Raw genomic sequence first — 26,643 nt, forward strand, 5'->3', positions numbered from 1 at the left:
AACTGCCCGGATGTACAGGGACATCCACAAGGCCAGGAGAAACTGCCCAGATGTACAGGGACATCCACAAGGCCAGGAGAAACTGTCCAGATGTACAGGGACATCCACAAGGTCAGGAGAAACTGTCCAGATGTACAGGGACATCCACAAGGTCAGGAGAAACTGCCCAGATGTACAGGGACATCCACAAGGTCAGGAGAAACTGTCCAGATGTACAGGGACTCCACAAGGTCAGGAGAAACTGTCCAGATGTACAGGGACTCCACAAGGCCAGGAGAAACTGTCCAGATGTACAGGGACTCCACAAGGCCAGGAGAAACTGTCCAGATGTACAGGGACTCCACAAGGCCAGGAGTAACTGTCCAGATGTACAGGGACTCCACAAGGTCAGGAGAAACTGTCCAGATGTACAGGGACATCCACAGGGTCAGGAGAAACTGTCCAGATGTACAGGGACTTCACAAGGTCAGGAGAAACTGTCCAGATGTACAGGGACTCCACAAGGTCAGGAGAAACTGTCCAGATGTACAGGGACTCCACAAGGCCAGGAGAAACTGTCCAGATGTACAGGGACTCCACAAGGTCAGGAGAAACTGTCCAGATGTACAGGGACTCCACAAGGCCAGGAGAAACTGCCCGGATGTACAGGGACATCCACAAGGCCAGGAGAAACTGCCCGGATGTACAGGGACATCCACAAGGCCAGGAGAAACTGCCCGGATGTACAGGGACATCCACAAGGCCAGGAGAAACTGCCCAGATGTACAGGGACATCCACAAGGCCAGGAGAAACTGTCCAGATGTACAGGGACATCCACAGGGTCAGGAGAAACTGTCCAGATGTACAGGGACTTCACAAGGTCAGGAGAAACTGCCCAGATGTACAGGGACATCCACAAGGCCAGGAGAAACTGTCCAGATGTACAGGGACTTCACAAGGTCAGGAGAAACTGTCCAGATGTACAGGGACTCCACAAGGCCAGGAGAAACTGCCCAGATGTACAGGGACATCCACAAGGCCAGGAGAAACTGTCCAGATGTACAGGGACTCCACAAGGCCAGGAGAAACTGTCCAGATGTACAGGGACTCCACAAGGTCAGGAGAAACTGTCCAGATGTACAGGGACATCCACAGGGCCAGGAGAAACTGTCCAGATGTACAGGGACTTCACAAGGTCAGGAGAAACTGTCCAGATGTACAGGGACTCCACAAGGCCAGGAGAAACTGCCCAGATGTACAGGGACATCCACAAGGCCAGGAGAAACTGTCCAGATGTACAGGGACTCCACAAGGTCAGGAGAAACTGCCCAGATGTACAGGGACATCCACAGGGCCAGGAGAAACTGTCCAGATGTACAGGGACTTCACAAGGTCAGGAGAAACTGTCCAGATGTACAGGGACTTCACAAGGTCAGGAGAAACTGTCCAGATGTACAGGGACTCCACAAGGTCAGGAGAAACTGTCCAGATGTACAGGGACTCCACAAGGTCAGGAGAAACTGTCCAGATGTACAGGGACTCCACAAGGCCAGGAGAAACTGTCCAGATGTACAGGGACATCCACAAGGCCAGGAGAAACTGTCCAGATGTACAGGGACATCCACAAGGTCAGGAGAAACTGTCCAGATGTACAGGGACTTCACAAGGTCAGGAGAAACTGTCCAGATGTACAGGGACATCCACAAGGTCAGGAATAAGGGGTTGCTGTATAAAGACTGGACCGATTTCTCCCTCTAGACTGAAACAAGCGTACATGCATCTAAATCTAGTCCCATTGAAGAAAACTCAAATAAATAAATAATAAATATAAATATAATTGCCACAACCTAACAATCCAATGCCCAGCTTTAGCTTCAAACCGGTGTCCCAAAAATACCACTGTAAACACAGTCGAGGTCGACCGATTAATCAGAATGGCCCATTAATTAGGGCCGATTTCAACTTTTCATAACAATCGGTAATCAGCATTTTTGGACGCCGATTATGGCTGATTATATTGCAGTCCACGAGGAGACTGCGTGGCAGGCTGACCACCTGTTACGCGAGTGCAGCAAGGAGCCAAGGTAAGTTGCTAGCTAGCATTAAACTTATCTTGTAAAAAAACAATCAATCTTAACATAATCACTGGTTAACTACACATGGTTGATGATATTACTAGTTTAACTAGCTTGTCCTGCGTTGCATATAATCAATGCGGTGCCTGAAACTGTGTCCCTTCTCTTGCGTTCTGTGCAAGCAGAGTCAGGGTATATGTAGCAGAGTCAGGGTATATGTAGCAGAGTCAGGGTATATGTATGCAGAGTCAGGGTATATGTATGCAGAGTCAGGGTATATGTAGCAGAGTCAGGGTATATGTAGCAGAGTCAGGGTATATGTATGCAGAGTCAGGGTATATGTATGCAGAGTCAGGGTATATGTATGCAGAGTCAGGGTATATGTATGCAGAGTCAGGGTATATGTATGCAGAGTCAGGGTATATGTATGCAGAGTCAGGGTATATGTAGCAGAGTCAGGGTATATGTAGCAGAGTCAGGGTATATGTATGCAGAGTCAGGGTATATGTATGCAGAGTCAGGGTATATGTATGCAGAGTCAGGGTATATGTATGCAGAGTCAGGGTATATGCAGCAGAGTCAGGGTATATGTATGCAGAGTCAGGGTATATGTATGCAGAGTCAGGGTATATGTATGCAGAGTCAGGGTATATGCAGCAGAGTCAGGGTATATGTAGCAGAGTCAGGGTATATGTAGCAGAGTCAGGGTATATGTAGCAGAGTCAGGGTATATGTATGCAGAGTCAGGGTATATGCAGCAGAGTCAGGGTATATGCAGCAGAGTCAGGGTATATGTATGCAGAGTCAGGGTATATGTAGCAGAGTCAGGGTATATGTAGCAGAGTCAGGGTATATGTAGCAGAGTCAGGGTATATGTATGCAGAGTCAGGGTATATGTATGCAGAGTCAGGGTATATGTATGCAGAGTCAGGGTATATGCAGCAGAGTCAGGGTATATGCAGCAGAGTCAGGGTATATGTATGCAGAGTCAGGGTATATGCAGCAGAGTCAGGGTATATGTATGCAGAGTCAGGGTATATGTATGCAGAGTCAGGGTATATGTATGCAGAGTCAGGGTATATGTATGCAGAGTCAGGGTATATGTATGCAGAGTCAGGGTATATGTATGCAGAGTCAGGGTATATGTAAGCAGAGTCAGGGTATATGCAGCAGAGTCAGGGTATATGCAGCAGAGTCAGGGTATATGCAGCAGAGTCAGGGTATATGTATGCAGAGTCAGGGTATATGTATGCAGAGTCAGGGTATATGTAGCAGAGTCAGGGTATATGCAGCAGAGTCAGGGTATATGCAGCAGAGTCAGGGTATATGCAGCAGAGTCAGGGTATATGCAGCAGAGTCAGGGTATATGCAGCAGAGTCAGGGTATATGCAGCAGAGTCAGGGTATATGTATGCAGAGTCAGGGTATATGCAGCAGAGTCAGGGTATATGCAGCAGAGTCAGGGTATATGCAGCAGAGTCAGGGTATATGCAGCAGAGTCAGGGTATATGTATGCAGAGTCAGGGTATATGTAGCAGAGTCAGGGTATATGCAGCAGAGTCAGGGTATATGTAGCAGAGTCAGGGTATATGCAGCAGAGTCAGGGTATATGTATGCAGAGTCAGGGTATATGTATGCAGAGTCAGGGTATATGTATGCAGAGTCAGGGTATATGCAGCAGAGTCAGGGTATATGTATGCAGAGTCAGGGTATATGTAGCAGAGTCAGGGTATATGTATGCAGAGTCAGGGTATATGTATGCAGAGTCAGGGTATATGCAGCAGAGTCAGGGTATATGTATGCAGAGTCAGGGTATATGCAGCAGAGTCAGGGTATATGTATGCAGAGTCAGGGTATATGCAGCAGAGTCAGGGTATATGTATGCAGAGTCAGGGTATATGTATGCAGAGTCAGGGTATATGTATGCAGAGTCAGGGTATATGCAGCAGAGTCAGGGTATATGTATGCAGAGTCAGGGTATATGTATGCAGAGTCAGGGTATATGTATGCAGAGTCAGGGTATATGTATGCAGAGTCAGGGTATATGTATGCAGAGTCAGGGTATATGTATGCAGAGTCAGGGTATATGTATGCAGAGTCAGGGTATATGTAGCAGAGTCAGGGTATATGTATGCAGAGTCAGGGTATATGTATGCAGAGTCAGGGTATATGTATGCAGAGTCAGGGTATATGTATGCAGAGTCAGGGTATATGTATGCAGAGTCAGGGTATATGCAGCAGAGTCAGGGTATATACAGCAGAGTCAGGGTATATGTATGCAGAGTCAGGGTATATGTAGCAGAGTCAGGGTATATGCAGCAGAGTCAGGGTATATGTATGCAGAGTCAGGGTATATGTATGCAGAGTCAGGGTATATGTAGCAGAGTCAGGGTATATGTAGCAGAGTCAGGGTATATGTAGCAGAGTCAGGGTATATGCAGCAGAGTCAGGGTATATGTAGCAGAGTCAGGGTATATGTAGCAGAGTCAGGGTATATGTATGCAGAGTCAGGGTATATACAGCAGAGTCAGGGTATATGTAGCAGAGTCAGGGTATATGTAGCAGAGTCAGGGTATATGTATGCAGAGTCAGGGTATATACAGCAGAGTCAGGGTATATGTATGCAGAGTCAGGGTATATGTATGCAGAGTCAGGGTATATGTATGCAGAGTCAGGGTATATGTATGCAGAGTCAGGGTATATGCAGCAGAGTCAGGGTATATGTATGCAGAGTCAGGGTATATGTATGCAGAGTCAGGGTATATGTATGCAGAGTCAGGGTATATGTAGCAGAGTCAGGGTATATGTAGCAGAGTCAGGGTATATGTATGCAGAGTCAGGGTATATGTATGCAGAGTCAGGGTATATGTATGCAGAGTCAGGGTATATGTATGCAGAGTCAGGGTATATGCAGCAGAGTCAGGGTATATGTATGCAGAGTCAGGGTATATGTAGCAGAGTCAGGGTATATGCAGCAGAGTCAGGGTATATGTATGCAGAGTCAGGGTATATGTATGCAGAGTCAGGGTATATGTAGCAGAGTCAGGGTATATGTAGCAGAGTCAGGGTATATGTAGCAGAGTCAGGGTATATGCAGCAGAGTCAGGGTATATGTAGCAGAGTCAGGGTATATGTAGCAGAGTCAGGGTATATGTAGCAGAGTCAGGGTATATGTAGCAGAGTCAGGGTATATGTATGCAGAGTCAGGGTATATGCAGCAGAGTCAGGGTATATGCAGCAGAGTCAGGGTATATGTAGCAGAGTCAGGGTATATGTATGCAGAGTCAGGGTATATGTATGCAGAGTCAGGGTATATGTAGCAGAGTCAGGGTATATGTAGCAGAGTCAGGGTATATGCAGCAGTTTGGGCCGCCTGGCTCGTTGCGAACTGTGTGAAGACCATTTCTTCCTAACAAAGACCGTAATTAATTGGCCAGAATTGTACATAATTATGACATAACATTGAAGGTTTTGCAATGTAACAGCAATATTTAGACTTACGGATGCCACACGTTAGATAAAATACGGAACGGTTCCTGATTTCACTGAAAGAATAAACGTCTTGTTTTCGAGATGATAGTTTCCAGATTCGACCATATTAATGACCGAAGGCTCGTATTTCTGTGTGTTATTATATTATAACTAAGTCTATGATTTGATAGAGCAGTCTGACTGAGCGGTGGTAGGCAGCAGCAGGCTCGTATTTCATTATATTATAACTAAGTCTATGATTTGATAGAGCAGTCTGACTGAGCGGTGGTAGGCAGCAGCAGGCTCGTATTTCATTATATTATAACTAAGTCTATGATTTGATAGAGCAGTCTGACTGAGCGGTGGTAGGCAGCAGCAGGATCGTATTTCATTCATTCAAACAGCACTTTACTCCGTTTTCCAGCAGTTTCGCAGTGCTTGAAGCACAGCGCTGTTTATGACTTCAAGCCTATCAACTCCCGAGATTAGGCTGGCAATACTATAGTGCCTATAAGAACATCCAATAGTCAAAGGTTAATGAAATAGAAATGGTATAGAGAGAAATAGTCCTATAATAACTACAAACTAAAACTTCTTACCTGGGAATATTGAAGACTCATGTTAAAAAGGAACACCAGCTTTCATATGTTCTCATGTTCTGAGCAAGGAACTGAAACGTTAGCTTTCTTACATGGCACATATTGGACTTTTACTTTCTTCTCCAACACTTTGTTTTTGCATTATTTAAACCAAATTTAACTTTTTTCATTATTTATTTGATACTAAATTTATTTTATTTATGTATTATATTAAAATAAGTGTTCATTCAGTATTGTTGTAATTGTCATTAGTACAAATATATATAAATCGTCCGATTAATTGGTATCGGCTTTTTTTGGTCCTGCAATAATCAGTATCGGCATTGAAAAATCATAATCAGTCGACCTCTACACAGTAGTCCTTCAGCGAGAGAGAGCGAGAGAGAGCGAGATGTTGAGTAATGTTAAAGTTGAGCAGGAAATGGAGAATGGTTATTTCATGACAACACAACCCCAGGGACAGAGAGAGAGAGTTCTGTACTTCGAACATCCTCCACCTATAGGACGTTGTCAATGAAACATCACAATGCAGTGCAGAGTGTTCCATTCGGCTGCTGGGGGGCAAGGAGACCATCAGCTCTACTAAAACTATTGACAACAGCGTGTCATTTTCAAGGGGCCGTTAAAGAAATGGTAACTATTTGGTTGTAATGTCATCACGTCCTGAAGAGCACAGTCACAACTACACATGTATCTCTATCATCAGAGTTATACAGCAAGGTACTGTTTTATGATCAGTAGACATCAGTTGATCATGTATTTTCAGATACGTGAAGGGTATCTGGCCACCATTAATTGGATATTTGAGTGATATAAAATAAAAGTATGAGAGGTTTAGGTTCATGTCCCACCCTCTGTGGGCTCTACAATGTCCCACCCTCTGTGGGCTCTACATGTCCCACCCTCCGCGGGCTCTACGTGTCCCACCCTCCGCGGGCTCTACGTGTCCCACCCTCCGCGGGTTCTACGTGTCCCACCCTCCGCGGGCTCTACGTGTCCCACCCTCCGCGGGCTCTACGTGTCCCACCCTCCGCGGGCTCTACGTGTCCCACCCTCCGCGGGCTCTACGTGTCCCACCCTCCGCGGGCTCTACGTGTCCCACCCTCCGCGGGCTCTACGTGTCCCACCCTCCGCGGGCTCTACGTGTCCCACCCTCCGCGGGCTCTACGTGTCCCACCCTCCGCGGGCTCTACGTGTCCCACCCTCCGCGGGCTCTACGTGTCCCACCCTCCGCGGGCTCTACGTGTCCCACCCTCCGCGGGCTCTACGTGTCCCACCCTCCGCGGGCTCTACATGTCCCACCCTCCGCGGGCTCTACATGTCCCACCCTCCGCGGGCTCTACATGTCCCACCCTCCGCGGGCTCTACATGTCCCACCCTCCGCGGGCTCTACATGTCCCACCCTCCGCGGGCTCTACATGTCCCACCCTCCGCGGGCTCTACATGTCCCACCCTCCGCGGGCTCTACATGTCCCACCCTCCGCGGGCTCTACATGTCCCACCCTCCGCGGGCTCTACATGTCCCACCCTCCGCGGGCTCTACATGTCCCACCCTCCGCGGGCTCTACATGTCCCACCCTCCGCGGGCTCTACATGTCCCACCCTCCGCGGGCTCTACATGTCCCACCCTCCGCGGGCTCTACATGTCCCACCCTCCGCGGGCTCTACAATGTCCCACCCTCCGCGGGCTCTACATGTCCCACCCTCCGCGGGCTCTACATGTCCCACCCTCCGCGGGCTCTACAATGTCCCACCCTCCGCGGGCTCTACAATGTCCCACCCTCCGCGGGCTCTACATGTCCCACCCTCCGCGGGCTCTACATGTCCCACCCTCCGCGGGCTCTACATGTCCCACCTTCCGCGGGCTCTACATGTCCCACCCTCCGCGGGCTCTACATGTCCCACCCTCCGCGGGCTCTACATGTCCCACCCTCCGCGGGCTCTACCTGTCCCACCCTCCGCGGGCTCTACCATGTCCCACCCTCCGCGGGCTCTACCATGTCCCACCCTCCGCGGGCTCTACCATGTCCCACCCTCCGCGGGCTCTACCATGTCCCACCCTCCGCGGGCTCTACCATGTCCCACCCTCCGTGGGCTCTACCATGTCCCACCCTCCGAGGGCTCTACCATGTCCCACCCTCCGAGGGCTCTACCATGTCCCACCCTCCGTGGGCTCTACCATGTCCCACCCTCCGTGGGCTCTACCATGTCCCACCCTCCGTGGGCTCTGCTTGTCAAGCAGAAGGACGCATAATGATTACTTTGCCAGCTACCGGTAGAAACTGCGTTTTAAGTAGAACTAATGTACTTTTTTTCTCAGAGCGACATAGCTCGGCCTACCTAGCAACATTAGCTAACAGTATCCCCTTTTCAACGTTGTTTTTCCAGAGTGTTTCATTGCTGCTGACAGACTGTCTGATGGACCACGTCAAATTGGATCGCTAGCTAACAACAGACCACGTCAAATTGGATCGCTAGCTAACAACAGACCACGTCAAATTGGATCGCTAGCTAACAACAGACCACGTCAAATTGGATCGCTAGCTAACAACAGACCACGTCAAATTGGATCGCTAGCTAACAACAGACCACGTCAAATTGGATCGCTAGCTAACAACAGACCACGTCAAATTGGATCGCTAGCTAACAACAGACCACGTCAAATTGGATCGCTAGCTAACAACAGACCACGTCAAATTGGATCGCTAGCTAACAACAGACCACGTCAAATTGGATCGCTAGCTAACAACAGACCACGTCAAATTGGATCGCTAGCTAACAACAGATCACTTCAAATTGGATCGCTAGCTAACAACAGATCACTTCAAATTGGATCGCTAGCTAACAACAGATCACTTCAAATTGGATCGCTAGCTAACAACAGATCACGTCGATACGGCTCGGTGACAGACTGCCTGATGGACCACGTCAAATTGGATCGCTAGCTAACAACAGATCACGTCAATACGGCTCGGTGACAAGCTGTCAGGGGATCAACTCGATGGCTATATGCAAATACGCTTTGATTTGCTTGTCATATCAATGGTGGTGGTGACGGTAGTCCGACTGACAACTTTACCAAGACGACAACTTGCCGATGTCAAGCTCTTTCCAAACACCTAATCTCTAATGAAGCAAACTAAATGACCCGTTTGCTTAGCTAGCTAAATGACCCGTTTGCTTAGCTAGCTAAATGACCCGTTTGCTTAGCTAGCTAAATGACCCGTTTGCTTAGCTAGCTAAATGACCCGTTTGCTTAGCTAGCTAAATGACCCGTTTGCTTAGCTAGCTAAATGACCCGTTTGCTTAGCTAGCTAAATGACCCGTTTGCTTTAGCTAAATGACCCGTTTGCTTAGCTAGCTAAATGACCCGTTTGCTTAGCTAGCTAAATGACCCGTTTGCTTAGCTAGCTAAATGACCCGTTTGCTTAGCTAGCTAAATGACCCGTTTGCTTAGCTAGCTAAATGACCCGTTTGCTTAGCTAGCTAAATGACCCGTTTGCTTAGCTAGCTAAATGACCCGTTAGCTTAGCTAGCTAAATGACCCGTTTGCTTAGCTAGCTAAATGACCCGTTTGCTTAGCTAGCTAAATGACCCGTTTGCTTAGCTAGCTAAATGACCCGTTTGCTTAGCTAGCTAAATGACCCGTTTGCTTAGCTAGCTAAATGACCCGTTTGCTTAGCTAGCTAAATGACCCGTTTGCTTAGCTAGCTAAATGACCCGTTTGCGTTTTAGCTAGCTAAATGACCCGTTTGCTTAGCTAGCTAAATGACCCGTTTGCTTAGCTAGCTAAATGACCCGTTTGCTTAGCTAGCTAAATGACCCGTTTGCTTAGCTAGCTAAATGACCCGTTTGCTTAGCTAGCTAAATGACCCGTTTGCTTAGCTAGCTAAATGACCCGTTTGCTTAGCTAGCTAAATGACCCGTTGCTTAGCTAGCTAAATGACCCGTTTGCTTAGCTAGCTAAATGACCCGTTTGCTTAGCTAGCTAAATGACCCGTTTGCTTAGCTAGCTAAATGACCCGTTTGCTTAGCTAGCTAAATGACCCGTTTGCTTAGCTAGCTAAATGACCCGTTTGCTTAGCTAGCTAAATGACCCGTTTGCTTAGCTAGCTAAATGACCCGTTTGCTTAGCTAGCTAAATGCTTAGCTAGCTAAATGACCCGTTTGCTTAGCTAGCTAAATGACCGCTTGCTTAGCTAGCTAAATGACCCGTTTGCTTAGCTAGCTAAATGACCCGTTTGCTTAGCTAGCTAAATGACCCGTTTGCTTAGCTAGCTAAATGACCCGTTTGCTTAGCTAGCTAAATGACCCGTTTGCTTAGCTAGCTAAATGACCCGTTTGCTTAGCTAGCTAAATGACCCGCTTGCTTAGCTAGCTAAATGTTTGCTTAGCTAGCTAAATGAGCTAAATGACCCGTTTGCTTAGCTAGCTAAATGACCCGTTTGCTTAGCTAGCTAAATGACCCGTTTTTAGCTAGCTAAATGACCCGTTTGCTTAGCTAGCTAAATGACCCGTTTGCTTAGCTAGCTAAATGACCCGTTTGCTTAGCTAGCTAAAATGCTAGCTAAACCCGTTTGCTTAGCTAGCTAAATGACCCGTTTGCTTAGCTAGCTAAATGACCCGTTTGCTTAGCTAGCTAAATGACCCGTTTGCTTAGCTAGCTAAATGACCCGTTTGCTTAGCTAGCTAAATGACCCGTTTGCTTAGCTAGCTAAATGACCCGTTTGCTTAGCTAAAGCTAAATGACCCGTTTGCTTAGCTAGCTAAATGACCCGTTTGCTTAGCTAGCTAAATGACCCGTTTGCTTAGCTAGCTAAATGACTAGCTTGCTTAGCTAGCTAAATGACCCGTTTGCTTAGCTAGCTAAATGACCCGTTTGCTTAGCTAGCTAAATGACCCGTTTGCTTAGCTAGCTAAATGACTTAGCTAGCTAAATGACCCGTTTGCTTAGCTAGCTAAATGACCCGTTTGCTTAGCTAGCTAAATGACCCGTTTGCTTAGCTAGCTAAATGACCCGTTTGCTTAGCTAGCTAAATGACCCGTTTGCTTAGCTAGCTAAATGACCCGTTTGCTTAGCTAGCTAAATGACCCCTTAGCTAGCTAAATGACCCGTTTGCTTAGCTAGCTAAATGACCCGTTTGCTTAGCTAGCTAAATGACCCGTTTGCTTAGCTAGCTAAATGACCCGTTTTTTAGCTAGCTAAATGACCCGTTTGCTTAGCTAGCTAAATGACCCGTTTGCTTAGCTAGCTAAATGACCCGTTTGCTTAGCTAGCTAAATGACCCGTTTGCTTAGCTAGCTAAATGACCCGTTTGCTTAGCTAGCTAAATGACCCGTTTGCTTAGCTAGCTAAATGACCCGTTTGCTTAGCTAGCTAAATGACCCGTTTGCTTAGCTAGCTAAATGACCCGTTTGCTTAGCTAGCTAAATGACCCGTTTGCTTAGCTAGCTAAATGACCCGTTTGCTTAGCTAGCTAAATGACCCGTTTGCTTAGCTAGCTAAATGACCCGTTTGCTTAGCTAGCTAAATGACCCGTTTGCTTAGCTAGCTAAATGACCCGTTTGCTTAGCTAGCTAAATGACCCGTTTGCTTAGCTAGCTAAATGACCCGTTTGCTTAGCTAGCTAAATGACCCGTTTGCTTAGCTAGCTAAATGACCCGTTTTCTTAGCTAGCTAAATGACCCGTTTGCTTAGCTAGCTAAATGACCCGATTGCTTAGCTAGCTAAATGACCCGTTTGCTTAGCTAGCTAAATGACCCGTTTGCTTAGCTAGCTAAATGACCCGTTTGCTTAGCTAGCTAAATGAATAGGATACCTTCACGTATCTGAAAATACATGATCAACTGATGTCTACTGATCATAAAACAGTACCTTGCTGTATAACTCTGATGATAGAGATACATGTCTACTTGTGACTGTGCTCTTCAGGACGTGATGACATTACAACCAAATAGTTGGAACATTTATTTCACAATTCCTTGGAAACGGCACGTTGTTGTCAATGGTTTCAGCAGAGCTGGTTCTCGACCCCAGCAGACTAATTGAACGGTCTGCACCATATTGTTTTTGATAACGACCTTTACTATCCTAGGGGTGATAAACTAACCTCTCATATCTCTCCCTATTGTCTCTCCTTTACTATCCTAGGGGTGATAAACTAACCTCTCATATCTCTCCCTATTGTCTCTCCTTTACTATCCTAGGGGTGATAAACTAACCTCTCATATCTCTCCCTATTGTCTCTCCTTTACTACCCTAGGGGTGATAAACTAACCTCTCATATCTCTCCCTATTGTCTCTCCTTTACTATCCTAGGGGTGATAAACTAACCTCTCATATCTCTCCCTATTGTCTCTCCTTTACTATCCTAGGGGTGATAAACTAACCTCTCATATCTCTCCCTATTGTCTCTCCTTTACTATCCTAGGGGTGATAAACTAACCTCTCATATCTCTCCCTATTGTCTCTCCTTTACTATCCTAGGGTGATAAACTAACCTCTCATATCTCTCCCTATTGTCTCTCCTTTACTATCCTAGGGGTGATAAACTAACCTCTCATATCTCTCCCTATTGTCTCTCCTTTACTATCCTAGGGGTGATAAACTAACCTCTCATATCTCTCCCTATTGTCTCTCCTTTACTATCCTAGGGGTGATAAACTAACCTCTCATATCTCTCCCTATTGTCTCTCCTTTACTATCCTAGGGGTGATAAACTAACCTCTCATATCTCTCCCTATTGTCTCTCCTTTACTATCCTAGGGGTGATAAACTAACCTCTCATATCTCTCCCTATTGTCTCTCCTTTACTATCCTAGGGGTGATAAACTAACCTCTCATATCTCTCCCTATTGTCTCTCCTTTACTATCCTAGGGGTGATAAACTAACCTCTCATATCTCTCCCTATTGTCTCTCCTTTACTATCCTAGGGGTGATAAACTAACCTCTCATATCTCTCCCTATTGTCTCTCCTTTACTATCCTAGGGGTGATAAACTAACCTCTCATATCTCTCCCTATTGTCTCTCCTTTACTATCCTAGGGGTGATAAACTAACCTCTCATATCTCTCCCTATTGTCTCTCCTTTACTATCCTAGGGGTGATAAACTAACCTCTCATATCTCTCCCTATTGTCTCTCCTTTACTATCCTAGGGGTGATAAACTAACCTCTCATATCTCTCCCTATTGTCTCTCCTTTACTATCCTAGGGGTGATAAACTAACCTCTCATATCTCTCCCTATTGTCTCTCCTTTACTATCCTAGGGGTGATAAACTAACCTCTCATATCTCTCCCTATTGTCTCTCCTTTACTATCCTAGGGGTGATAAACTAACCTCTCATATCTCTCCCTATTGTCTCTCCTTTACTATCCTAGGGGTGATAAACTAACCTCTCATATCTCTCCCTATTGTCTCTCCTTTACTACCCTAGGGGTGATAAACTAACCTCTCATATCTCTCCCTATTGTCTCTCCTTTACTATCCTAGGGGTGATAAACTAACCTCTCATATCTCTCCCTATTGTCTCTCCTTTACTATCCTAGGGGTGATAAACTAACCTCTCATATCTCTCCCTATTGTCTCTCCTTTACTATCCTAGGGGTGATAAACTAACCTCTCATATCTCTCCCTATTGTCTCTCCTTTACTATCCTAGGGGTGATAAACTAACCTCTCATATCTCTCCCTATTGTCTCTCCTTTACTATCCTAGGGGTGATAAACTAACCTCTCATATCTCTCCCTATTGTCTCTCCTTTACTATCCTAGGGGTGATAAACTAACCTCTCATATCTCTCCCTATTGTCTCTCCTTTACTATCCTAGGGGTGATAAACTAACCTCTCATATCTCTCCCTATTGTCTCTCCTTTACTATCCTAGGGGTGATAAACTAACCTCTCATATCTCTCCCTATTGTCTCTCCTTTACTATCCTAGGGGTGATAAACTAACCTCTCATATCTCTCCCTATTGTCTCTCCTTTACTATCCTAGGGGTGATAAACTAACCTCTCATATCTCTCCCTATTGTCTCTCCTTTACTATCCTAGGGGTGATAAACTAACCTCTCATATCTCTCCCTATTGTCTCTCCTTTACTATCCTAGGGGTGATAAACTAACCTCTCATATCTCTCCCTATTGTCTCTCCTTTACTATCCTAGGGGTGATAAACTAACCTCTCATATCTCTCCCCTATTGTCTCTCCTTTACTATCCTAGGGTGATACACTAACCTCTCATATCTCTCCCTATTGTCTCTCCTTTACTATCCTAGGGGTGATAAACTAACCTCTCATATCTCTCCCTATTGTCTCTCCTTTACTATCCTAGGGGTGATAAACTAACCTCTCATATCTCTCCCTATTGTCTCTCCTTTACTATCCTAGGGGTGATAAACTAAACTCTCATATCTCTCCCTATTGTCTCTCCTTTACTATCCTAGGGGTGATAAACTAACCTCTCATCTCTCCCTATTGTCTCTCCTTTACTATCCTAGGGGTGATAAACTAACCTCTCATATCTCTCCCTATTGTCTCTCCTTTACTATCCTAGGGGTGATAAACTAACCTCTCATATCTCTCCCTATTGTCTCTCCTTTACTATCCTAGGGGTGATAAACTAACCTCTCATATCTCTCCCTATTGTCTCTCCTTTACTATCCTAGGGGTGATAAACTAACCTCTCATATCTCTCCCTATTGTCTCTCCTTTACTATCCTAGGGGTGATAAACTAACCTCTCATATCTCTCCCTATTGTCTCTCCTTTACTATCCTAGGGGTGATAAACTAACCTCTCATATCTCTCCCTATTGTCTCTCCTTTACTATCCTAGGGGTGATAAACTAACCTCTCATATCTCTCCCTATTGTCTCTCCTTTACTATCCTAGGGGTGATAAACTAACCTCTCATATCTCTCCCTATTGTCTCTCCTTTACTATCCTAGGGGTGATAAACTAAACTCTCATATCTCTCCCTATTGTCTCTCCTTTACTATCCTAGGGGTGATAAACTAACCTCTCATATCTCTCCCTATTGTCTCTCCTTTACTATCCTAGGGGTGATAAACTAACCTCTCATATCTCTCCCTATTGTCTCTCCTTTACTATCCTAGGGGTGATAAACTAACCTCTCATATCTCTCCCTATTGTCTCTCCTTTACTATCCTAGGGGTGATAAACTAACCTCTCATATCTCTCCTTATCATCTCTCCTCATCATCTCTACAATATCTCCTCTCCCATATCCCCTTATCATCTCTCCCATATCCCCTCATATCTCTCCCATATCCCCTCATATCTCTCCTTATCATCTCTCCCATATCCCCTCCGCATCTCTCCCATATCTCTCCTTATCATCTCTCCCATATCCCCTCATCTCTCATATCCCCTCATATCTCTCATATCCCCCATATCCCCTCATATCTCTCCTTATCATCTCTCCCATATCCCCTCCGCATCTCTCCCATATCTCTCCTTATCATCTCTCCCATATCCCCTCATATCTCTCATATCCCCTCCTCATCTCGCCCATATCCCCCCATATCTCTCCTTATCATCTCTCCCATATCTCTCCTTATCATCTCTCCCATATCCCCTCATATCTCTCCTTATCATCTCTCCCATATACCCTCATACATCTCCTTATCATCTCATATCTCTCCTTATCATCTCTCCCATATCCCCTCACATCTCTCCCATATCCCCTCATATATCTCCTTATCATCTCATATCTCTCCTTATCATCTCTCCCATATCCCTCCGCATCTCTCCCATATCTCTCCTTATCATCTCTCCCATATCCCCTCATCTCTCATATCCCCTCATATCTCTCATATCCCCCATATCCCCTCATATCTCTCCTTATCATCTCTCCCATATCCCTCCGCATCTCTCCCATATCTCTCCTTATCATCTCTCCCATATCCCCTCATATCTCTCATATCCCTCCTCATCTCGCCCATATCCCCCATATCTCTCCTTATCATCTCTCCCATATCTCTCCTTATCATCTCTCCCATATCCCCTCATATCTCTCCTTATCATCTCTCCCATATACCCTCATACATCTCCTTATCATCTCATATCTCTCCTTATCATCTCTCCCATATCCCCTCACATCTCTCCCATATCCCCTCCGCATCTCTCCCATATCTCTCCTTATCATCTCTCCCATATCCCTCATCTCTCATATCCCCTCATATCTCTCATATCCCCCCCATATCCCCTCATATCTCTCCTTATCATCTCTCCCATATCCCCTCCGCATCTCTCCCATATCTCTCCTTATCATCTCTCCCATATCCCCTCATATCTCTCATATCCCCTCCTCATCTCGCCCATATCCCCCATATCTCTCCTTATCATCTCTCCCATATCTCTCCTTATCATCTCTCCCATATCCCCTCATATCTCTCCTTATCATCTCTCCCATATACCCTCATACATCTCCTTATCATCTCATATATCTCCTTATCATCTCATATCTCTCCTTATCATCTCACATATCCCCTCATATCTCTCCTCCTCATCTCTCCCATATCTCTCCTTATCAACTCTCCCATATCCCCTCATATCTCTCCCCCTCATCTCTCCCATATCATCTCTCCCATATCCCCTCATATCTCTCCCATATCTCTCCCATATCCCTCCTTATTATCTCTCCCATATCCCCTCATATCTCTCCTTATCATCTCTCCCATATATCTCCTTATCATCTCATATATCTCCTTATCATCTCATATCTCTCCTTATCATCTCTCCCATATCCCCTCACATCTCTCCCATATCCCTCACATCTCTCCCATATCCCCTCATATATCTCCTTATCATCTCATATCTCTCCTTATCATCTCTCCCATATCCCCTCACATCTCTCCCATATCCCCTCATATCTCTCCTTATCATCTCTCCCATATCCCCTCATATCTCTCCCTCCTCTGTCCTGCGCTCTTCTCTGTTCTCTTCTTTCCCTCCCTCCTCTGTCCTGCGCTCTTCTCTGTTCTCTTCTTTCCCTCCCTCTGTCCTGCTCTCTTCTCCTCTCTGCTCTGCTGGTGTGGGACACTCCCTTCTAGAGTGGCTGGGGAAAGGCAGAGCCTGATGAAAAACAGATGGAGCAGAGGTGAGAGGCAAGGAGGAAGAGAGAGAGAGTGAGGTAAAGAGGGAGGAATGGAAGGATGAGATGCTGACAGGGAAGTCACTGCAGTGGTAAAACAACAAACATGAAATGAAACGTGGATTGAGTGAGGTGGGGTTGGAGGAGGTACAAAGTGGTACTTTAAAAAAGCCGCAGCTTGCCCTGTCTGCCTCTCTCTCTCTCCTACGTCTCCCTCTACCCCTCCTCGTCTCTGTCTGCCTCTCTCTCTCCTACGTCTCCCTCTACCCCTCCTCGTCTCTGTCTGCCTCTCTCTCTCTCCTACGTCTCCCTCTACCCCTCCTCGTCTCTGTCTGCCTCTCTCTCTCCTACGTCTCCCTCTACCCCTCCTCGTCTCTGTCTGCTCTCTCTCTCTCCTACGTCTCCCTCTACCCCTCCTCGTCTCTGTCTGCCTCTCTCTCTCCTACGTCTCCCTCTACCCCTCCTCGTCTCTGTCTGCCTCTCTCTCTCCTCCGTCTCCCTCTACCCCTCCTCGTCTGTCTGCCTCTCTCTCTCTCCTACGTCTCCTTCTACCCCTCCTCGTCTCTGTCTCCCTCTCTCTCTCCTACGTCTCCCTCTACCCCTCCTCGTCTGTCCTCTCCTCCATTTCTGCTACAGCTCTCCGGTTGGACACAAACACACTATCCCCTCACTACCCACAGTCTGCAGGCTCTACCCACTATCCCCTCACTACCCACAGTCTGCAGGCTCTACCCACTATCCCCTCACTACCCACAGTCTGCAGACTCTACAACTATCCCCTCACTACCCACAGTCTGCAGGCTCTACACACTATCCCCTCACTACCCACAGTCTGCAGGCTCTACACACTATCCCCTCACTACCCACAGTCTGCAGACTCTACCCACTATCCCCTCATTACCCACAGTCTGCAGGCTCTACACACTATCCCCTCACTACCCACAGTCTGCAGACTCTACACACTATCCCCTCACTACCCACAGTCTGCAGGCTCTACACACTACCCACAGTCTGCAGGCTCTACACACTACCCACAGTCTGCAGGCTCTACACACTACCCACAGTCTGCAGGCTCTACCCACTATCCCCTCACTACCCACAGTCTGCAGGCTCTACACACTATCCCCTCACTACCCACAGTCTGCAGGCTCTACACACTATCCCCTCACTACCCACAGTCTGCAGGCTCTACCCACTATCCCCTCACTACCCACAGTCTGCAGACTCTACCCACTATCCCCTCACTACCCACAGTCTGCAGGCTCTACACACTACCCACAGTCTGCAGGCTCTACACACTACCCACAGTCTGCAGGCTCTACCCACTACCCACAGTCTGCAGGCTCTACCCACTATCCCCTCACTACCCACAGTCTGCAGGCTCTACACACTATCCCCTCACTACCCACAGTCTGCAGGCTCTACACACTATCCCCTCACTACCCACAGTCTGCAGGCTCTACACACTATCCCTCACTACCCACAGTCCGCAGGCTCTACCCACTATCCCCTCACTACCCACAGTCTGCAGGCTCTACACACTATCCCCTCACTACCCACAGTCTGCAGGCTCTACACACTATCCCCTCACTACCCACAGTCTGCAGGCTCTACCCACTATCCCCTCACTACCCACAGTCTGCAGGCTCTACCCACTATCCCCTCACTACCCAGTCTGCAGACTCTACCCACTATCCCCTCACTACCCAGTCTGCAGGCTCTACACACTACCCACAGTCTGCAGGCTCTACACACTATCCCCTCACTACCCAGTCTGCAGGCTCTACCCACTATCCCCTCACTAGCCACAGTCTGCGGACTCTACCCACTATCCCCTCACTACCCACAGTCTGCAGGCTCTACCCACACAGGCACCTTTGAGGGTTGAAGTCAAGACACGTGACAGAAGTGTCCCCCAGGACTGGGCAGCGTGACAGAAGTGTCCCCCAGGACTGGGCAGCGTGACAGAAGTGTCCCCCAGGACTGGGCAGCGTGACAGAAGTGTCCCCCAGGACTGGGCAGCGTGACAGAAGTGTCCCCCAGGACTGGGCAGCGTGACAGAAGTTAGTGTCCTCTCCAACCTCTGCTCGGCGGCAAACAGAAACAACATGGCAGAGAATTCCCCCCACAAACACTATCTGGTGTAATAACCGTTTAAATGATTACACCTTCCCAACTCTAATGGTAGAAGTATGAGCATCCTGCTAACAGGCTGATTTCTCCCTCTGTTGGAGCGGACAGAAGTAGAACCGGCTGAGCAGTATCAGACCTGATTATCCTGCTAACAGGCTGATATTCACACACACACACAACATGCTGAGTTGGCATCTCTGAGCCTGTTAACCTGCTCCGGATCAGCTGTAGCTAACGCATTTGTTGTTGTCGTGTAGGAGACAGACAGACAGACAGGCAGACAGACAGACAGACAGACAGACAGACAGACAGACAGGCAGGCAGGACTGGGCGGAGTGACAGAACCGCCCCGTATGACTGGGCGGAGTGACAGAACCGTCCCCCAGGACTGGGCGGAGTGACAGAACCGTCCCCCAGGACTGGGCGGAGTGACAGAACTGTCCCTCAGGACTGGGCAGCATGACAGAAGTTAGTGTTTTTAAATGGTAAAGCTTAGGGTCTGGAGGGGACATGCTGATTGTAGATCTGTGCCTGTGATCAACTTCACACCTGGGCTAACTCACACGTTTCCTTATAAAGGCTTTCCTAGACGGCTTGGGCCACACCCTGCATTCAGAACAAAGCCGTGTTGTGACCACATAAGAGATGCAGTCTTTCAGGTGGCAGATAAGGATTGGAAGCCACTAAATAAGCACCTTTTGTGGAGGGCTGCTGAACCAGGGGTGTATCACGGGACATGAGGCATTGTTTCTGCTGCTACTAACAATGGAAGTGCACGCGCACACACACCGCATCTGCTATTTTTCTCTCACACACACACACACACACACACACACACACACACACACACACACACACACACACACACACACACACACACACACACACACACACACACACACACACACACACACACACCTTGTTTACATGGTAAACAGTCTGAAATGCATGACAACCATGCCGATTTGAGTTGAGCAAGACTCACGTTTAACTGAGTCACCTCTGTAAAACCTTATAGTTAAGATGGGGCAGCTAGCTAGCTGAGTGAATTTCAAAACGGATTGGTTTGTTGTTCTGACAACGACAGACTATACCTGTTGTCCTCGGCGCATGTGACAAATAAACTGTGATTTGACAGACAGGCGCGGCCCTGTTGCGACAGGGAGGTACTGTGGTCCACAGGTCCTGTAGCGATGCTGTGGGACCTTGATCAACAACAACAAATACTAATTTGGCAATGCCCTAAAACAATACAAGCTGTAACGTTAGTAGGTCAATTAATTCACACTAGCTAGCTAGTATAATAATAACAAGATTTATTTAGTTCACCAGTTTTCTATATCATTCTGATTCAGTAGCTACGGACTATTTCGACCAAATAAATGATGATTTGTCTGTAAAGCTCGTGGATCACAGATAATATAACTAGGTAACTCACTGTCTGTCTGTCTGATAATATAACTAGGTAACTGACTGTCTGTCTGATAATATAACTAGGTAACTCACTGTCTGTCTGTTAATATAACTAGGTAACTCACTGTCTGTCTGTCTGATAATATAACTAGGTAACTCACTGTCTGTCTGTCTGATAATATAACTAGGTAACTCACTGTATGTCTGTCTGATAATATAACTAGGTAACTCACTGTCTGTCTGTCTGATAATATAACTAGGTAACTCACTGTCTGTCTGTCTGATAATATAACTAGGTAACTCACTGTCTGTCTGTCTGATAATATAACTAGGTAACTCACTGTCTGTCTGTCTGATAATATAACTAGGTAACTCACTGTCTGTCTGTCTGATAATATAACTAGGTAACTCACTGTCTGTCTGTCTGATAATATAACTAGGTAACTCACTGTCTGTCTGTCTGATAATATAACTAGGTAACTCACTGTCTGTCTGTCTGATAATATAACTAGGTAACTCACTGTCTGTCTGTCTGATAATATAACTAGGTAACTCACTGTCTGTCTGTCTGATAATATAACTAGGTAACTCACTGTCTGTCTGTCTGATAATATAACTAGGTAACTCACTGTCTGTCTGTCTGATAATATAACTAGGTAACTAACTGTCTGTCTGTCTGATAATATAACTAGGTAACTCACTGTCTGTCTGTCTGATAATATAACTAGGTAACTCACTGTCTGTCTGTCTGATAATATAACTAGGTAACTCACTGTCTGTCTGTCTGATAATATAACTAGGTAACTCACTGTCTGTCTGTCTGATAATATAACTAGGTAACTGACTGTCTGTCTGTCTGATAATATAACTAGGTAACTCACTGTCTGTCTGTCTGATAATATAACTAGGTAACTCACTGACTGTCTGTCTGATAATATAACTAGGTAACTCACTGTCTGTCTGTCTGTCTGATAATATAACTAGGTAACTCACTGTCTGTCTGTCTGATAATATAACTAGGTAACTGACTGTCTGTCTGATAATATAACTAGGTAACTCACTGTCTGTCTGTCTGATAATATAACTAGGTAACTAACTGTCTGTCTGTCTGATAATATAACAGGTAACTACGTCTGTCTGTCTGATAATATAACTAGGTAACTAACTGTCTGTCTGTCTGATAATATAACTAGGTAACTCACTGTCTGTCTTTCTGATAATATAACTAGGTAACTAACTGTCTGTCTGTCTGATAATATAACTAGGTAAACTGTCTGTCTGTCTGATAATATAACTAGGTAACTCACTGTCTGTCTGTCTGATAATATAACTAGGTAACTAACTGTCTGTCTGTCTGATAATATAACTAGGTAACTCACTGTCTGTCTGTCTGATAATATAACTAGGTAACTCACTGTCTGTCTGTCTGATAATATAACTAGGTAACTAACTGTCTGTCTGTCTGATAATATAACTAGGTAACTCACTGTCTGTCTGTCTGATAATATAACTAGGTAACTCACTGTCTGTCTGTCTGATAATATAACTAGGTAACTCACTGTCTGTCTGTCTGATAATATAACTAGGTAACTGACTGTCTGTCTGTCTGATAATATAACTAGGTAACTCACTGTATGTCTGTCTGATAATATAACTAGGTAACTCACTGTCTGTCTGTCTGATAATATAACTAGGTAACTCACTGTCTGTCTGTCTGATAATATAACTAGGTAACTCACTGTCTGTCTGTCTGATAATATAACTAGGTAACTCACTGTCTGTCTGTCTGATAATATAACTAGGTAACTAACTGTCTGTCTGTCTGATAATATAACTAGGTAACTCACTGTCTGTCTGTCTGATAATATAACTAGGTAACTCACTGTCTGTCTGTCTGATAATATAACTAGGTAACTCACTGTCTGTCTGTCTGATAATATAACTAGGTAACTCACTGTCTGTCTGTCTGATAATATAACTAGGTAACTCACTGTCTGTCTGTCTGATAATATAACTAGGTAACTCACTGTCTGTCTGTCTGATAATATAACTAGGTAACTCACTGTCTGTCTGTCTGATAATATAACTAGGTAACTCACTGTCTGTCTGTCTGATAATATAACTAGGTAACTCACTGTCTGTCTGTCTGATAATATAACTAGGTAACTCACTGTCTGTCTGTCTGATAATATAACTAGGTAACTGACTGTCTGTCTGATAATATAACTAGGTAACTCACTGTCTGTCTGTCTGTCTGATAATATAACTAGGTAACTCACTGTCTGTCTGTCTGATAATATAACTAGGTAACTCACTGTCTGTCTGTCTGATAATATAACTAGGTAACTCACTGTCTGTCTGTCTGATAATATAACTAGGTAACTCACTGTCTGTCTGTCTGATAATATAACTAGGTAACTCACTGTCTGTCTGATAATATAACTAGGTAACTAACTGTCTGTCTGTCTGATAATATAACTAGGTAAGAGTCTGTCTGTCTGATAATATAACTAGGTAACTAACTGTCTGTCTGTCTGATAATATAACTAGGTAACTCACTGTCTGTCTGTCTGATAATATAACTAGGTAACTAACTGTCTGTCTGTCTGATAGTTAACTAGGTAACTCACTGTCTGTCTGTCTGATAATATAACTAGGTAACTCACTGTCTGTCTGTCTGATAATATAGTCTGTCTGATAATATAACTAGGTAACTCACTGTCTGTCTGTCTGATAATATAACTAGGTAACTCACTGTCTGTCTGTCTGATAATATAACTAGGTAACTAACTGTCTGTCTGTCTGATAATATAACTAGGTAACTCACTGTCTGTCTGTCTGATAATATAACTAGGTAACTCACTGTCTGTCTGTCTGATAATATAACTAGGTAAAACTGTCTGTCTGTCTGATAATATAACTAGGTAACTAACTGTCTGTCTGTCTGATAATATAACTAGGTAACTCACTGTCTGTCTGTCTGATAATATAACTAGGTAACTCACTGTCTGTCTGTCTGATAATATAACTAGGTAACTCACTGTCTGTCTGATAATATAACTAGGTAACTCACAGTCTGTCTGTCTGATAATATAACTAGGTAACTCACTGTCTGTCTGTCTGATAATATAACTAGGACTTTGTCTGTCTGTCTGATAATATAACTAGGTAACTAACTGTCTGTCTGTCTGATAATATAACTAGGTAAACTGTCTGTCTGTCTGATAATATAACAATGTCTGTCTGTCTGATAAATAACTAGGTAACACTGTCTGTCTGTCTGATAATATAACTAGGTAACTCACTGTATGTCTGTCTGATAATATAACTAGGTAACTAACTGTCTGTCTGTCTGATAATATAACTAGGTAACTCACTGTCTGTCTGTCTGATAATATAACTAGGTAACTCACTGTCTGTCTGTCTGATAATATAACTAGGTAACTCACTGTCTGTCTGTCTGATAATATAACTAGGTAACAATGTCTGTCTGATAATATAACTAGGTTAACTGTCTGTCTGTCTGATAATATAACTAGGTAACTCACTGTCTGTCTGTCTGATAATATAACACTGTCTGTCTGATAATATAACTAGGTAACTCACTGTCTGTCTGTCTGATAATATAACTAGGTAACTAACTGTCTGTCTGTCTGATAATATAACTAGGACTGTCTGTCTGTCTGATAATATAACTAGGTAACTCACTGTTGTCTGATAATATAACTAGGTAACTCACTGTATGTCTGTCTGATAATATAACTAGGTAACTAACTGTCTGTCTGTCTGATAATATAACTAGGTAACTCACTGTCTGTCTGTCTGATAATATAACTAGGTAACTCACTGTCTGTCTGATAATATAACTAGGTAACTCACTGTCTGTCTGTCTGATAATATAACTAGGTAACTAACTGTCTGTCTGTCTGATAATATAACTAGGTAACTCACTGTCTGTCTGTCTGATAATATAACTAGGTAACTAACTGTCTGTCTGTCTGATAATATAACTAGGTAACTAACACTGTCTGTCTGTCTGATAATATAACTAGGTAACTCACTGTCTGTCTGTCTGATAATATAACTAGGTAACTCACTGTCTGTCTGTCTGATAATATAACTAGGTAACTCACTGTCTGTCTGTCTGATAATATAACTAGGTAACTCACTGTCTGTCTGTCTGATAATATAACTAGGTAACTCACTGTCTGTCTGTCTGATAATATAACTAGGTAACTCACTGTCTGTCTGTCTGATAATATAACTAGGTAACTCACTGTCTGTCTGTCTGATAATATAACTAGGTAACTCACTGACTGTCTGTCTGATAATATAACTAGGTAACTCACTGTCTGTCTGTCTGATAATATAACTAGGTAACTCACTTAGCTGATTAGCTAACTAGAGATGAGGAACAGAGCTAAGAGGGCAATGGTGACAAAGTTATTACCAAAGACATTGGAGATAAGAGGAGAAGAGCAAGAAAACGTCAACTAGGGCGTATTCATTACGCCCATTCTGTTGCAAATCGTTTCCTAAACGGAAGCAAATCGAACGAATAGAAACTCCCGTCTTGTTCTGTTAAACGGTAAACAGTTTCCGTAACGAATACGCCCCTGAACTGCCTACACAGTCCAACATCATCCCATAACTAGCTGGCTAACTACAGCTATCAAGTCACACATTTATCCGCATCGGATCATTAGGTAGTTGACCAAATGTGTCAACACAAACATCAAGCTTGTATCTCTCACTGGCAGACCGAGAAGCACGAAACGTCAGCTAACTTAGCATAGCCAGATAGCTAACTGGCTAGCGAAATAGTGAAATGGCCACACGATTGCCTGTATCTAACGTTAGATAGCGGGCAAAACGATTCACAAATGTGTAACCTCGATGGATGCTCACCTGAATCTACAGCGACTGGGCAAATTCAATCCACACGTCTTCAGTTCACTCCAGAAGGCGCAAGCTATCAAATGACAGTAGCTAGTTACTTACTGTACTGCTCCAATGAATACGAAGGCTTCACTGCTACTCACTTTCTATCTCACCCCAAGGGCGGTAACACAGGAAGAGAGACGCTGGACACAGTACCCAATGTACGGCTGGGTCTCTAGCTCTGAAAGCCGACTCAGCCAATAGACGGAGAGGAGATCTATCACTGACCAATGAGCTTTCTCCATTTCTACGAATCAGCCCACCTCTGATAAGCAAAGGACCAATCAGCAGCGGTTTCAATGTAGGACGCACGCAAAGGTATGTAGGACAAGCGGTAAGCACTGAGGTAATAATAAGAAGAGTAAGGTATGAAGTTACCCTAGAAAACACTGATCTAAGGTCTGTTGTGTCTCTCCTACGTGGTTATGGTAAGGATTTGGGGAGAGTAAGCTGATCCTTGAAGTCACGTAGATTGATTCATTACTCTCTTTTTATTTCTAAAGCTCTCTTACATAAACTTCTGCCATACCTAACGTCATTAATAAACTTTAGATGTAGGAATGACCAAACCCGGTCTCAGGGATGGCTGACTGGAGATTCCTTCAGTCTACACAGATAAGGGTAAATCATCTTTTGGTTTCTTTGCACCCCATGTATGGAACGACTAAATCTACTAGTGCCTCTTGGACTGTTCACACTGTTGATCAGGAACCTCTTTGCTGAAGAATGTGATTGTTTCTCTTGTCTTGACTCGACTATATTCTGTAATCTTGTATATTTGCGTGATGTTGTGTTTATAAGTTGTCTGAATGCAGGGCTCCCTTGTAAAGAGATATACACCTCAATGGGACTTTAAAGGTGAAATGAAACAATACAACACAATCCCAGATCAGTTTTCAGGGCTTCTGATTGGTCAA

At 44.9% G+C, this 26,643-nt stretch overlaps 1 protein-coding gene across 2 annotated transcripts in view; it reads right to left on the minus strand.

Annotated features, from left to right (window-relative positions):
- tmod2 (tropomodulin 2) overlaps positions 1-25,856 on the minus strand; it is a 60,698-nt gene extending 34,842 nt beyond the window's left edge. For both annotated transcript variants that reach the window (XM_042315201.1, XM_042315202.1), the window contains exon 1: positions 25,694-25,856. The gene's annotated coding sequence lies outside the window, so the exon portion shown is untranslated. The remainder of the gene's footprint in view (positions 1-25,693) is intronic.
- Positions 25,857-26,643: the final 787 nt, after the last annotated feature.

Source organism: Oncorhynchus tshawytscha, unplaced genomic scaffold (genome assembly GCF_018296145.1).
Source record: "Oncorhynchus tshawytscha isolate Ot180627B unplaced genomic scaffold, Otsh_v2.0 Un_contig_4109_pilon_pilon, whole genome shotgun sequence".
Lineage (NCBI taxonomy): Eukaryota > Metazoa > Chordata > Actinopteri > Salmoniformes > Salmonidae > Oncorhynchus > Oncorhynchus tshawytscha.